Raw genomic sequence first — 16,639 nt, 5'->3', positions numbered from 1 at the left:
ATGTCGCAGACGCGAAAGAAGGAAAAGCCGTGTACTCGGGGTGTTTATACTAACTTCAGTGGGTCGTGCGCTTGACAGGCGTTTTCATTTGCGTATGCTGACACATACAGCGCCATCTATTGATCAATTTTAACAGTTTTCTTCTTCCATACGTTTTCCGATAATATTCCGTTGCAATTTGACGTCATTCCGACCAGTGGTATTATTTCTACAGCGTTTTGAAAGTTTAACTATAATCACCGTGTATGTTATCGGAGGCTTTCGCGACGCATGTGTTGTTTCCATGGCTCTTGGGTGTCCAGCCGGATGCGATCGTGGATGTCCCACGATATTTCGGCGAATAGCTTATGAGAACGGTACAAACAATTAATAAGAGTACAGTCTTCACAATGTTTGATACCACAATCATTTTTTTCTACTTGTAACACTGATTCTAGTATGCTACTGGAATTCGGTACAATGTCCTTTGTCTCATATCCACAGGTCTGCTAGGCATACGTAAGTCCTTGAAAACTGAGGAAGACGTCTGGCTGTAACCAACTGAATGAAAATTCATTATTAACACTCGGTCGTGTAATGTAACTTGCGATGCTTCCAAAATAATTGCACATGTAATAAAGTCTTCAAGTCTTTGAACACGGCGTTTATTTTTCTTGAAAAAGTAGCCATCTGACGGCTGAGTTTATTTATTGGTGCTTGGGTGGATTATTTCTGTGCAAATACGTTTTCAATTTAAGGATTTTTGAATCTCAGATTCTTAAAATATAGCTCCATTGGTTTGGCCAGTCCTAGAGTCAAACGACAGTGTGGTGTGGTCTTTTAAATCTGGAGTGAAAACGTTTTGTAACCAGCGGATAACGTGGTTCCGTGTAAGTTTACCAGAGATGCTAGCATCAACAGCTACAATATGTAATCAAAAATATCCGGATACCTGGCTGAAAATGACTTACAAGCACGTGGCGCCCTCCATCGGTAATTCTGAAATGCAATATGGTGGTGGTCCATCCTTAGCCTTGATGACAGCATCCACTCTCGCAGGCATACGTTCAATCAGGTTCGGGAAGGTTTCTTCGGAAATGGCAGCCCATTCTTCACGGAGTGCTGCACTGAGGTGAGGTATCGATGTCGTTCGGTGAGGCTTCGAGGCTTGGCACAAAGTCGGCGTTCCAAAACATCCCAAAGGTAGTCTATAGGATTCAGGTCAGCATTCTGCAATGGCCAGTCTATTACAGGGATGTAATTGTCGTGTAACCACTCCGCCACAACTCGTGCATTACGAACAGGTGCTCGATCGTGTTGAAAGATGCAATCGCCATCCCCTAACTCCTCTTCAACAGTGGGTAGCAAGAAGGTGCTTAAAACATCAATGTAGGCCTGTGCTGTGATAGTGCCACGCAAAACAACAAAGGGTGCAAGCCCCCTTCATGAAAAACACGACCACACCATGACACCACCGCTTCCGAATTTTACTGTTGGCGTTACACACGCTGGCAGATGACGTTCACCAGGCATTTGCCATACCCACACCCTGCCATCGGATCGCCACATAGTGTACAGTGATTCTTCACTCCACACAAAGTTTCTCCACTGTTCAATAGCTCAATGTTTACGCTCCTTACACCAAGCGAGGCGTCTTTTGGCATTTACCAGTATAGTGTGTGGCTTACGAGCAGCCGCTAGACCATGAAATCCAAAATTTCTCACCTCCCGCCTAACTGTCGTAGTACTTGCTGTGGATCCTGATGCAGTTTGGAATTCCTGTGTGAGGGTCTGGATAGATGTCTGCATTACGACCCTCTTCAACAGTCGGCGGTCTCTGTCAGTCAACAGACTAGGTCGGTCTGTACGCTTTTGTGCTGTACGCGTCCCTTCACGTTATCACTTCACTGTCACATCGGAAAAAGTGGACCTACGTATGTTTAGGAGTGTGGAAATGTCGCGTACAGTCTTACGACACAAGTGACACGCAATCACCTGACCACGTTCGAAGTCCGTGAATTCCGCGGAGCGCCCCATTCTGCCCTCCCACGATGCCTAATGACTGTGGAGGTCGCTGATATGGAGTACCTGACAGTAGGCGGCAGCACAATGCACATAATACTTGAAACGTATGTATTGTTGAATCAGTTTCCCGCGCCATTAGCTGCCTCACTCTTGGGCCAGATTGTCGTTGTTGTTGTTCTTGGGGGACGAGACCAAACAGCGAGGTCATCGGACTCACCAAATTGGGGAAGAATGGGGAAGAAAGGCGGCCATGCCATTTCAAAGGAATCATCCCAGCATTTGCCTGGAACGATTTAGGGAAACCACGGAAAATCTAAATCAGGATGGTCGTTCACCCGAATTGGAGTCTAGTGTGCTGCCGAATTGTCTATTTTGTTCTTGAAAACAAATGTACATCTTTCTACCCAAAAAAAAAAAAAAAAACAATTCATCGAGGAGATAACATATTAAGTTGGACAATATAAGAATGTGTTACATATGACACACACACTTCTAAAAAAGTTTTGCATCACCTCGGTTCCGAGAGTTCCGGAACCTGTACAGAAATCTGGAATAGAGATCAACATAAACATCATTTCTGCCCTTTTTATTCCTCAAGAAAACCACACATTGCATGTTTTACCACCATAGAGCGTGGCCTTGAGAGGTGGTGGTCCAGATTGCTGTACACACTGGTACCTCTAATACCCAGTAGCACGTCCTCTTGCATTGATACAAGCGTGTATTCGTCGTGGCATACCATCCACAAGTTCATCAAGGCACTGTTGGTCCAGATTGTCCCACTCCTCGACGGCGATTTGGCGTAGATCCCTCAGAGTGGTTGGTAGGATACGTCTTCCATAAACAACCCTTTTCAATCTATCCCAGGCATGTTCGATAGGGTTCATGTCTCCAGAACACGCTGGCCACTCTAGTCGAGCGATATCCTTATCCTGGAGGAAGTCATTCATGACATGTGCACGATGGGGGTGCGAATTGTCATCCATGAAGACGAATGCCTCGCCAATATGCTGCTGATTAGTTGCACTATCAGTCGGAGGATGGCATTCACGTACCGTACAGCCGTTATGGCGCCTTCCATGACCAGCAGCGGCGTACATCGGCCCCACATAATGCCACCACAAAACACAGGGAATCTCCACCTTGCGGCACTCGCTCGACAGTGTGTCTAAGGCGTTCAGCCTGACCAGGGAACCGCCAAACACGTCTCCGACGATTGTCTGGTTGAAGGTATATGCGATACTCATCGCTGAAGAGAACGTGATGCCAATCCTGAGCGGTCCAATCTACATTTTTTTGGGCCCACCTGTACTGCGCTATTTGGTGTCGTGGCTGCAAAGATGGCCCTCGCCATTGATGTCGGGGGTGAAGTTTCGCATCATGCAGCCTATTGCGCACAGTTTCAGTTGTAACACGACGTCCTGTGGTGGCACGAAAAGCATTATTCAACATAGTGGGGCTGATGGCAGTGTTCCTCCGAGCCATAATCCGTAGGTAGCGGTCATCCACTGTAGTAGTAGGCCTTGGGCGACTTGAACGAGGCATGCCATCGACAGTTCCTGTCTCTCTGTATCTCCTTCACATCCGAACAACATCGCTTTGGTTCACACCGAGACGCCTGGACACTCACCTTGTTGAGAGCACTTCCTGGCACAAAGTAACAATGTGGACTTGATTCAACCGCGATATTGACATGGTTGTTGAACTACAGACAACACGAGCCGTTTAACTCCTTACTGGTGAAATGATTGGAACTGATCGGCTGTCGGACCCCGTCCGTCTAATACGCGCTGCTCATGCATGGTTGTTTATATGTTTGCGCGCGTTTAGTGACATCTCTGAACAGTCAAAGGGACTGTGTCTGTGATACAATATCCAAATTCAACATCTATCTTCAGGAGTTCTGGAAACTGGGGTGATGCAAAACGTTTTTTGATATGTGTAGATTTCATCACAGTATTCCCTTGCTTTTAATCTAAATTTTATAAAGTTTGTCCGCTTGCCATTTTGTATTCAAATACTGATTGGTCTGGATTGAAAATACTGTTTGTTCCACACCCTTCGCCTGTGAATGCTTGAGTACATTTCATTGCGTCTTTTTCATCCTTTGTTTCTTATGTACAAAATGAATCTGAACACTATGGGACTTAACTGCTGAGGTCATCAGTCCTCTAGAACTTAAAACTACTCAAACCTAACTAACCTAAGGACATCACACACATCCATGCCCACTGCAGGATTCGAACCTGCGACAGTAACGGTCTCGTGGTTCCAGACTGTAGCGCGTAGAACCGCTCGGCCACCCCGGCCGGCTGTTACGTACAAACTAATCTTTCGGGAACTAATGTGGTTTTTCTCTTTCAAATATGTCTACAAACTTTTTCGACGCAAGGCATTTACAATTGTGTTTTTTGGCAGAAACATAGCCCAGTTTCGTATCTTGCCATCATGGACGATCAGACCTAGACTGCTAAATTGTTTACAATATTCAAACGCTTCTTTTTTGTCTAAGGAATACTGATAGAATTTTGGACATGTTTTGCAAAATCTTAGAGCTTTATAAACTATATTCGTTGTACCTCAGATTTCTTTGGTGTCGCCAGTACATATTTTCCACTAGGCTCCTTTTTTAACTTTCTACTTATGCATAGATCGTCTTATACCTCTCTATAGTGATTTCCGTCAATTCCTTTCGTTTGATGATGTTCCATAATCGCTTACAGAAAAACCTTCTTCATTCCCACTTTGAATTGCTGCGGCCCCATAAACACATTCATCATCAAAGATATTCTTATAGTCAACATTTAATACTTAATTTACACTCGCATTCGGGAGGACGACGGTTCAATCCCGTGTCCGGCCATCCTGATTTAGGTTTTCCGTGATTTCCCTAAATCGCTTTAGGCAAATGCCAGGATGGTTCCTTTGAAAGGGCACGGCCGATTTCCTTCCCAATTCTTCCCTAACGCGAACTTGCGCTCCGTCTCTAATGACCTCGTTGTCGACGGAACGTTAAACACTAACCACCACCACCACCACATAATTTACAGTCAAACAATTCACCCATGAACTTATTGTTTATGAGTTCGAATGGTGTATTCAAAAAAGAAAAGTCTCCAGCAGTAGTGAAGCAACAAGGACGTCACCCCATGTTGCATTGTTGCCAAATTTATTCAAGATGGCGGATCTAAGATGGCGGCAATAGATATAGCAATGTCGCAATGACATCATGGTGGGAAGTTCAGATTTTGGGGGGGGGGAATAAGTTAATTGGGCTACCTTCACTATCTAACCGCCTCCCCTCCTCTCCCTCCTCCCCTCCCCCAGAAAATGGCAGGAAGTTCAAATTTTGGCGGAAAAAGGTCACTTGGGCTACCTCAACTAAGCTAAGAAAATGGCGGGAAAATAGCTCACTTGAGCTATCTCGAGTAACCTAAGTCATCCGACCACCACCCCTTCCTTGGAATTGGTGGGAAAAGGACTCAGCCTGTGCTGAGCTACTGGATAGGACGGATGTAAGACTTTATTTTGGAGGCAGTCTTTATTTAAACAATTTGAGTTGTCATTGGCAGTAGCTCCATGCAGTGTGTTCACCATGAGGTCTAGAGTTCAACTGACCTAGTACACAATACTGCCACCCGAGGGTGCTGTTGTTCCATGGCAGACTGGGGGAAAATGGAGGGAAAAGAACTCAGCCTCTTCTGGGCTGCTGGATAGGAAGGACTGTTCTTTATTTATTTTTGAACAATTTATTTAGGGATGGATTTGACATCATATATTTATTACACTGACACAAAACACTAGCTCTAACGTGCTTGGGGTCACAATACACAGCCTACAGACCTGCAAACTACTTGCAACGTATCGAAATAATACAGTACACTGATAAACAGATCCACAAACAAATCGTAAATTATCAAAATAATTCATGTAAAACGCTATGCAAACATGCTCACTAATTATAAACTGTCGAAATAATGCATCGCACAGCCTACAGACCTGTTCACAAAATAATGTAACAGACACGTTCACTACACGTAAAATTGGTAAAATATTGCACGTACAACGCCCTGCAAACAGGATCACAACGCTTAAACAGCCGAAAATAGTGCACTGCACAAATGCTTTCGAACTATCGTCAAGGACGACGTATCAGCGAACTCTTCCCTACAGAGGCCCCAATGCGCGCACGCCTTAAGACGCGCTCGCGCCGGTCCCATTCGTGAGACGTCACTGGGCCGCGCGCACGTGTTTACCGTTGCCGCTGCGATGATGCACAGCCTCGTTTCCTGCGGTCCAGCGAAGACCTAATAGCCGAACGACTCACCATCGTAGACACAGAAAAAAGGTTGTCAGTGTTATACTGACGTCACAGATCTATGTAAATAAGAGCCAAGTCTGCCTCTGGAGTTACTGTTTCTGGCCCCTATCTGCATACTTGCTACACCCACCTCCAGACTCTGGGAGTACAAGAACAAATGTATTATTACATGGTTTGCCATAGTAGTATACCATTTAAGCGATATTTTTCAATATCAAGCACATAGCAGTATGCAATGAACTTGTAAGTTATTTTCAGCCAGGTATCCGGATACTTTTGATCACATAGTGTATGTAATGTAATGGCACTTCAGTCCACCCCCAGGATGTCGGACCGCAAGAGTCAGGTTGGTATCCCATCGCTATTCGGGACGATCTACCGATTTCAGTCCCATTCGGATAATTCCTTCGTGGTGTGCCTTTTTTGTGTTAGAGTGTACATAGCTGTGATACTTTAAAATACCGGAATATTTTCAGCATGAAGCCAGAATGATCTTCGACGTGTAAATACGCACTATTGCACTACGAGTAGTTCCTTTTGCACGACAGCAGCACTGAGAACTGCCTGAATGGACGTATCGTAAAGGCTCCATCCAGCACACAGTGCAATGGCGTAGTTGCGCTCAGCACACGTATGGTTCACAAATCATATATCTTTGTAATTCGAAGAATAGGAATGTCCTCAACAAGGGACTATCACCACTGCAGTCAGCGACCCACAATGAACCGAGTACGTATGTTTAGTCCAAATAAAACCCATACAGTTGAAACACGTTCCCTATAAGACCGAGCGTCATAATGACACTTTATTCATCTACCTCCTCTTTTTCCTCTGAAAGATTTCCTTGTTGCCAAATGGTTTTATCACGCGGTCATAATTACGGATGGAATCTTTGGTACAGGGATACAAAAAATTTTCAATTGTGATTGAATTCCTAAGGGATCAAACTGCTGAGGTTATCGGTCCGTACGCTTCCACACCAATTAAACTAACTTAAACTAACTTATGCTAAGAACAGCACACACACTCATGCCCAAGGGAGGATCCGAAACCCCGGCGGGAGGGGTCGCGCAGTCCGTGATATGACGCCTCAAACAGCGTGGCCACTCCGCACGGCGTTACAGGGATACAAAATATGACAAATTTGCAACACAGGTGCAAACTGTAGAGAATGGTAATTTAATCCCCGCAAGTCAGTTTACAACGAGGATTTTTGAGCCATTACATTTAGTAGCTGTTCTGTTTCCTAGTGGATTATTACTTTGTGGATACCATTTGCAAAACTGGTTAATTGGAAAGGGAAATACTTTGAAAAGCAACTTAACTGTTTTATGTCATATTGTTTCTTCTATATTTGTTTAGCCAAAGGGGTACTCGTGAGAGCCTTTCTGAAGTTTGGGGAAAGGAAATAACTGCTATAAAGCAGCGAGCCGTGTTTTACGACTAGATGGATTTCAACTGCTCCGAAGTTACCATCGGAACACAAATTCTGTGTCAAAATTCTCGTTCTAAATTGTCAAAAAATTTCATTTCAGGACACGATCAGCTGCATTGTTGCATATTCTGAAACAGATAAATTATTTCGTGATTCGCTGCTTAAAATTTGATAATTTTCATTCGTAAACAACTTTGATAGTTTTCGCACATTATTAACTTACTACAGCCAAGCGGATTTTTAACTGAATTGTTTAGTATGTTATAGGGTGTATCGACACATAAGGAACTGCAGAAAGGAGCTTTTCTCGCGTAGCAGCAATATGTTTGTAGAGGGATTGATAGCTGTGAAATCGGTAATAAGGACTGCATATGTGTATCCACGCACGATTCATTTGCAATGACCGGTGAGCGCACTTTAAAAACTATGTTAAGGTTCACGAGGCCGCTCCATGTTTCCCTGTGTACAGTAAAAGTTTGTACTAAATGTGATATGTATTAACTCTGTGGCTAAGCTGGCAGAAACATTGATATTATCCGCCTCGTTTGCTCTGTTATTATTATTTGTGGCTCGCGTTGTGTCAGTTTCTTTGCAGGGTCTAACGACAGAACCTCAGATAAATCTAAGGGAACGAGTAAAGTGTGTGCTGTCTTTCTGTGGATGCCGTAAATTCTTTTCTGTGTGTTTTCTTGTTTTAACTGCCCGTGTGATACGTTTCTGAGCAAAAGTAAGGACCAGTCCAGCCCTCTGTTAATCGGATGTGAGAAACCTCTTACTACCCAGGTCCAGGCTGACCAGACTGTCGGTCAACGCTGGTTTTTCAGCGCCTACATTTGACCCACCTCTCATCATTTTGCCTCGCAGTCCAGAACTGCACACGTCAGGTTAGACGAGCAAGCTGTAACTCTGTAGACAAGGAAGCAAGGACTGAAAGAAGTAAACCTAACTTACCACAGACGACGACATCATTAGAGATGAACAGAACAAGGATGGAAAATCGCCTGTCATTTTTTCAAATGAACCATCCAGATCATCTTAACGGACTTGCAAAATTACAGAAACTAAAATGTGAATTTCCGGATTAAGATTTGAATACCGCATCTCCAGAATGAAAGCCCGTGTATTAACTACTGCGCAACCATGCTCGGTTTTTGATAGGGGCAACGTGGTGTAATGAAAACAATCGAATTATTTCATTGAAGGTAACTCACATTTCTTAGTTGCGTAGCAAAAATACCATGGTCTCACAAATTGAATCTGTCCACTCGAACCAACAAGGCGTCCGTAGGTGACACCCTGGTGAAGTCATGGATGTTGAGCAATGGAATGAGACGACTTACGAGCTTCAACTCCCGTCGACGCCTGTGATGTGAGCCTTACGGATCAGAAAACGAACTTCTGTTACATTTACTTCTCCAACATATATTTTCCACCAAGAGTCTTTGTTTTGTGTTGCTTATCTATAATATTTGTAACTTTAATTTTAGAATATTTTAAAATATGGCTGCATTTCTCATGACACTTCACTGTTATTACACAGCAACATATAACTTACACACTGTAAATTCATGGAAAATAAACCCTGTACTGCCGGCCGCTGTGGCCGAGCAGTCCTAGGCGCTTCTATCCGGAACCGCGCTGCTGCTACGGTCGCAGGTTCGAATCCTGCGTCGAGCATGGATGTGTGTGATGTCCTTAGGTTATTTAGGTTTAAGTAGTTGTAAGTCTAGGGGACTGATGACCTCAGATGTTAAGTCCCATAGTGCTTAGAGCCATTTTCTGAACGTTGTACTATACCTTAGTGAACTGGAAGAAACTAGTGTGATCGGTGTTAGATCTTAATTCACTACTTGGCTGCAAAATTCGAATTTCCAGTAGCTGATTGACATATCAAGACGCGCAGTTGTAGGAGACTCCCATGGGTAGACACAGACCGACTGGTTCTGAGACCAATTAGTAACAGGTCCATTATCGTAGCGTAGCTCTCCGTCCATGACCGCAGCAGGAAATGCTATATTTTCGCGTATCCATCTGGATTTACGGTTTTAGTTTTATGTAAGATATTTCGACGTCTGATCTGTTTATCTTCATCAGATGCTGCAAGTGATGGTCTTAGCGGCACTCTCTTGCCCGGACTCCTTCCAGACACCGGGTACTATTGATGAGGCGTCGTTTTGTATGCTCCCGAAAATGATTACACCTATGTATTCTAGTGCCGGTGTTCAGTGGAACAGAAGTACTTTCGGCGTTTTCGACTCTTCCAGATGAGATTGCCAAGCAAGATCTTAACAAGTACCGGCTTCTAAGCTTTATTGTAATCTAAATCCTCATCACGGTTTGTTGCATTTTCCGACACCGTTACTTCTCTGAATACTAAATTACATGGCCTCATAACGGTAGAGTTTTCACAATGATACCGGTCTTGTCGGACCTTATTTGATTTTACTTTATTTTGGCGGTTTGACACCTACTAATTACGTGACATGGTAGGTTTTTTGACAGGTAGATCTACATCCATATTCTACAATCCACTGTGAAGAGGGTGCTTCGAACTGTATCACGTGTTAACATTTTCTTCCCGATATATTCACGTATGGAGTGCGGGAACAAAGGCTATTTGAATGCCTTGTGCACGTTGTGATTAGCCTAATTTTGTATCTACAGTCCCAACGGGAGCGACACTTAGGAGGCTGGAGTGTATTCATATATGCCTCACTTAGCATAGGCTCTTGAGACTTCGGCAGTAGGTTTTCAGCTGAAGTTTACGCCTCTTGACAAGTGTCTGCCAGTTCACGTTGTTCCTGCAATTCCGTAACGCACTTACCAGGGTCAAACAAACCTGTGACCGTTTGTGCTGCCCATCTTTATATACGTTCAAAGTTCTCTGTTGTTCCTATTCTGTATGGGTCCCACACATTTCAGCACTCTAGCATGGGTCGCATGAGCGTTTTGTAAGTAATCTCCTTTGTAGAATTATTGCATTTCCCTGGTATCCAACCAATCAGTCGAAGTCCCCACCTGTTTTACCAACAATTGAGCTTATGTGATAATTTAAGTTCATACCTCTAAAGAGTGTTATTCTGTGCAGTTCTGTTCTTCTCCTTTCTTTATTTATTTGTCCCTCTGTGGCCTTCGATTTCTTTTCCTTCTCCTTAGCTGATACAGCCTTCAGAGCACTTTCGTTCTACCCGAAAGACCAATCGTGCTCAACAGTTCGTTAGAACAATTAGCCATTTTATTTCGCTCTAGCAATAAGAAATTATTTCACTAAGTTCGTAGGTAGAAAAATATTTCCTCCTAACGATTGCCAGTCACATACCCGTAAAGAGCCAATGCTCATGTGTCAACTGACACTTGGCAAGATCTAGTCCAGCCGACCCTGGCGGCAGCAGAAGAAAGGTGCAACATACAAGTGCCCGTTGGAAAATAGTGCCTCCGATATTTTTTATATAACAGCTCTTAAAGATTTCTAATAAAACAAACGTTATTAACATTATACATCTTTATTCTTCATATTTGCAGCCCTCTGCCTCTAGAGGGCTCCGAATTGTAGCGTGAAACCTGGCGGTGTGTAAGGTAACTATGTCGGTGCGAGGGAAACGGCGTGCCGTAACCGAGTTTCGAAGAGTTCGTCCACACATGGAGAACCCTCTCCTCCAGCATGGGCCGGCCGCGGTAGTCTCGCGGTTCTAGGCGCGCAGTCCGGAGCCGTGCGACTACTACGGTCGCAGGTTCGAATCCTGCCTCGGGCATGGATGTGTGTGACGTCCTTAGGTTAGTTAGGTTTAAGTAGTTCTAAGTTCTAGGGGACTAATGACCACAGCAGTTGAGTCCCATAGTGCTCAGAGCCATTTGAACCATTTTTTCCTCCAGCATGACAATGCGAAACAACACACGTGCGTTATCTACAACAATCCGAGCCTTGGATTCACTGTCATCTATCATCCTCCATACAGTCCTGACTAGGTCCCATCCGATTACTATATGTTTCCGAAACTTAAAAGAACACCTTCGAGTACTTCAATCTGATACTGATGAAGCACTGCAAACTAAGGTGAAGCTGTAGCTACGTTCAAACAATTCACATGGCTCTAAGCACTATGGGACTTAACATCTGAGGTCATCATTCCCCTAGACTTAGAACTTCTTAAACCTAACTAGCCTAAGGACATGACACACATCCATGCCCGAGGCAGCATTCGAACCTGCGGCCGTAGCAGCAGCGCGGTTCCGGACTGAAGCGCCCAGAACCACTCGATCACAGCGGCCGGCTGTAGCTCCGTCAATAAAGTGAAACATTCTACAGTGATGGTATCAACAAAGTGGTCTCTATATGTGGACGTGATGAGTAAAGATGTAGAGTGTTCATGAAGTTTGTTTTATTTAAAAAGCTTTAAGAGTTTTCATATAAAGTTCGGAGGCATTACTTTCTAACATTCCCTCGTATTTGACCACAAATGGCAAAAAAAAAATGTTCAAATCTGTGTGCAATCATACGGGACGTAACTGCTAAGGTCATCAGTCCCTAAGCTTACACACTACTTAACCTAAAATATCCTAAGGACAAACACACACACCCATGCCCGAGGGAGGACTCGAACCTCCACAATCTATGACAGCAGCGCCATAGACCGTTTTTTTTTTATAATCTCATTTTTGTTCGCTTTCGTTCGTTGTATCTGCACGGGTCGGACGTCGTAAGACATCCGTTTAAGTTCGTTGTTGATCGATTAACTCAGTTTTTTTATTACAGAGGGCAGTTAACCCTCTGACCGAACGCGCTGTGCTACTGTGCATTGCAAAACTGAATGTCTCAGTCGCGAACACTGTCAACGCCAAAGCAACACGAAGGGAGCTACAGAAGAGCGAGCTGACATTCAAAAACTACTCATCAGTGATGCAAATTCCCGTAACAGCAAAAAGCCATAAAACCTGGACTATGGAACAAAGAAAGAAAGTAGTTTGTTCGGATGAGTCTTGTTCCATACTGTTTTCAATATCGGTCCGAGTTTACGTCCCAAGAGTGAAACTTGGCGGCGTTTCGGTGATGATTTGGTCAGTCATATCGTGGTATTCCATGGGCGCCATGATTACTCTGTGACGTCAGATTACTGCCAAAGATTATGTTACCATTTTGGCTGATCAGATCCAATCCCATGATACAATGTTTTTTCCCCAATAGCGATGGCTGACCTGGGTGGTCAGAGCCATTTGAACCATTTTGAACCCAATGGCGATGCTTTGTTCCAACTGGACAGGGCCCATGTTCACAAAGTTAGCTTCTTCGAAGACTGGTTTTACAGTACGAGCATGAATTTTCGCATCTCCTCTGACGACCCAGTGACCTGATCCAAATATTATTGAGACTTTGAGACCTACTTTGGAGAGAAGGGTGCGTGATCGATATACATCTCCACCATCATTACCTGAACTTGCGATTATTTTGCAGGAACAAGGTTATAAGACTCCCTTGAAAACTATTAATGGCCTGTATTTATGCATTTCGAAACGACTGAAAGCTACTTTGAATGCCATCAGTTTTCCTTCATTGTAGTGGGCATGGTAATGTGTTGTTTCCTGGTATTTTAGTATTTTAGTCCGCCCCCTGAATGCTGATATTTCGATATGTCCGAGAGCAAATTGTGAATCTTCTTATTAATTCAAAACGCATTGACATAAGTGCCTCAAATATCATATGTTATGCAACTGAGCGTGGTTCAAATGACTCTGAGCACTATGCGACTTAACTTCTGAGGTCATTAGTCGCCTAGAACTTAGAACTAATTAAACCTAACTAACCTAAGGATATCACAAACATCCATGCCCGAGGCAGGATTCGAACCTGCGACCGTAGCGGTCACTCGGCTCCAGATTAGCGCCTAGAACCGCACGGCCACTCCGGCCGGCAACTGAGCGTGTTTCAATCGGAAAACATTCTATAGTTTGTCCATATCGTAGCGACAGTGGAGTGTCGTTCATTCCCACCACCAGGACATTCGTCTCGGACGAACGTTACTACCAGACAGATTCAAAGTGGCTTGTACTGATATTTCTCAAGACGCTGGAAAGATGAGACGGTTGCTGAACCGTAGCACAGGTACACATATTCGAAATACGAGTAAACTAACACTGAGTAGGCAATTTGGCTAATGCATTAGCAAACCTCCAGTTTTATCATAATTTTTGGATAACTAGTTTGATGTGTTCATTCAAACAGAGTTTGTGATCTATTTATAGTCACACACCTCATGAAATTTTTAACTTGCATTTCACATGGTTCCTGTGAACGGAAGTCTGTATCACGGGAAGATAACCCTCGAGGATTTATTTTCGAAAATAAAGAACCTAAGCGTCTCGCTGGGTTGTTGAAGACTTGTTCAATCTTTGGGGATTCTCAGCCAGCGACGTGCTTATAGTATAAATACATAGGTAATCATCCTATTGGAGCACTTCGCGCTTGAGTAAACTATTGTAGCGTTACCTGTAGTGAATGTGTTATGGTTTTTGAAGTGACTATGCTGTTTAGTTTTCTAGTGAAGATACATTTATGAATTGGATCTGTCAGTAATTATGTACCTAATTTTATTTTTTATGTACATAGATAAGTTGAAAAAGAAGAAACAATGTTATATCATACATGAATAAAGCACACCTGTATGTTACGTACGCAGAGACGGCAAATATCACAGACGTCTATAGTTCAATAATAATTAATATCACGTTTATTAGTGCTATATTACAAACAAAAAAAGAAAAATTTACAGATATAGTGCATATTTGATTGAATATGAAAGCTCATAGAAAATCAAAGGTCCACATGTACAGTGTTATGAACGTGCCGGGGGTAAGCAAGTCAGTACTGCAGTGCAGCTGAGTTCTCAAATGCCAGTTCTGGTCGTGTGGTGTCGATGTATACCTCTGAAAACTTGATGTCATGCGATATAATTGCCCTTCGTATGTAACCGCAAACTATTTCTGCTTGCTTTAATTTTGATTTCATACGCCTGTCTCTGCCGATGACGTCAGCTGGATCGTTGTATCACATGCAGAAGTACCCCATTCCTTCAATCATTCAGTCATACTGACACCACTTTTATGGCACTTGTTTTTGAAGTTCCATTTTTTCTGCCTGCTACCTCCTTGTTTAGTTCCATTCCACGAAAAAAATTACTTGTGGGCTCCTTGGAAAAGGGAATACCTTGTCCCAACATTCGAGAAAAAACGAAACACGATAACAATCTTATTTACTTTTAATCTAAAAAATATTACGCTGAAATAGCTGATTAATCAAGTAATTTCAATTTAATTATTAAATTTATTTTATTAACTATAATAGTTCAATGTATAACAATACTACATATAATGTTTGTGAGGCAAATGTTTTGAGGAAATCAAATTTTCTTTTTCAAATCCTTATTCTTTGATAAAGTCTAGTTTTTATGTCAAGGAAACACAGTGATACTCGGGAACAGTTTGAAGCACTTACTATTTCTGTTTCTTTCTTTTTTTTGGTGAATGATTTAATATATTTCTCCACGTGTTTGATACCTCTTTCTGCCAATTATTCAGAGCTTTTAGTTTACTAACTAGGTACAGAGTGTCTTCATTATATGCGAGTTTCAGACTCAGCTGTAGCCTGCTCTTTTCCCTTTTCCAGTCACTGAGGGCAATACAGGGACTCCAAAATACTGTTCAGTACTACAACTTCACGACTTGAATGAGTCATTACCTGGTAATAATTTATCATCCCAATGAATGTTAGCATTTCTAATTCTTAAACTGGTGCTTGACCTCGGTAAGCTCTTGCGAACAGCCGGCCGGGCTGGCCGAGCGATTCTAGGCGCTACAGTCTGGAAGCGCGTGACCGCTACGGTCGCAGGTTCGAATCCTGCCTCTGGCATGGATGTGTGTGATGTCCTTAGGTTGGTTAGGTTTAAGTAGTTCTAACTTCTAGGGGACTGATGACCTCAGAAGTTAAGTCCCATAGTGCTCAGAGCCATTTGAACCATTTTTTTTCTTGCGAACGGAGTTTTTCTCGGGACTTATGAACAGAACTCTTGTTAACTGCTTGATGGCAAAATCTTCGATATTTTGACCTAGCATGTAGATTGTAGATATCACGATATGAACTACTACCCTGCCACTGATTCTAGATCTATCAATAGTAGCAGGAAGCTTTGAAGTTATTACTGTTTGACATTCTCTTCCCTTTTCTTACTTTTAGCGACGAAGTTTTTGAGACAGCGTTGTTAGTCGGTGTTCCTGGAGCTTCCTCGAAATCAAACAACTCTTACTCAACGCTACCTGACTTTGACGTAACCTATTCCGCAAACTGGTCCGAGAAAAAACGATAAGAATGATTTGAACAATAATAAATCAACCGAAATCAGAATAAATGTATTAGGATAACGAGCAGTGGATTTTTCTTTAAACGTTATTTATTAATAAAATTTATACTACAAATTTGTAAATAAATTATATACTGAATTGTTGATTTTTTTTTATCTTCACCTATTTCCAGTTGCCTCTGCTTGCTCAGATGCTCGTTCATCCCTCTCAATTAACTGTTGATCGAATCTGTGCCTGAAACGCGGCCGCATTTACATCCTTTGATTGATCAAAATAAAATTATCTTCTTGGACAGTAATTTAAGTACTACTTAAAGCAGTAGTATTTGGTAGCTCAAAATCTGCAAATAACAAAAGAAAACTTTATCTCAGAGATTGCAGTTTGCTTCCAGAAATAGGAAGTAATACCCATGTTATACAGTTTCTTCCTTAAATGAGCTGAAGACGAAGACCTTGATTGTTCTCGCTAGTGCTATCTTCCCTTGAAATTGAATGACTACTGGCAATAATATATGACAAGCTACCAGCATA

The sequence above is a fragment of the Schistocerca gregaria genome, chromosome X, assembly GCF_023897955.1.
Source record: "Schistocerca gregaria isolate iqSchGreg1 chromosome X, iqSchGreg1.2, whole genome shotgun sequence".
Classification (NCBI taxonomy): domain Eukaryota; kingdom Metazoa; phylum Arthropoda; class Insecta; order Orthoptera; family Acrididae; genus Schistocerca; species Schistocerca gregaria.
This window is presented reverse-complemented; position numbering follows the sequence as displayed.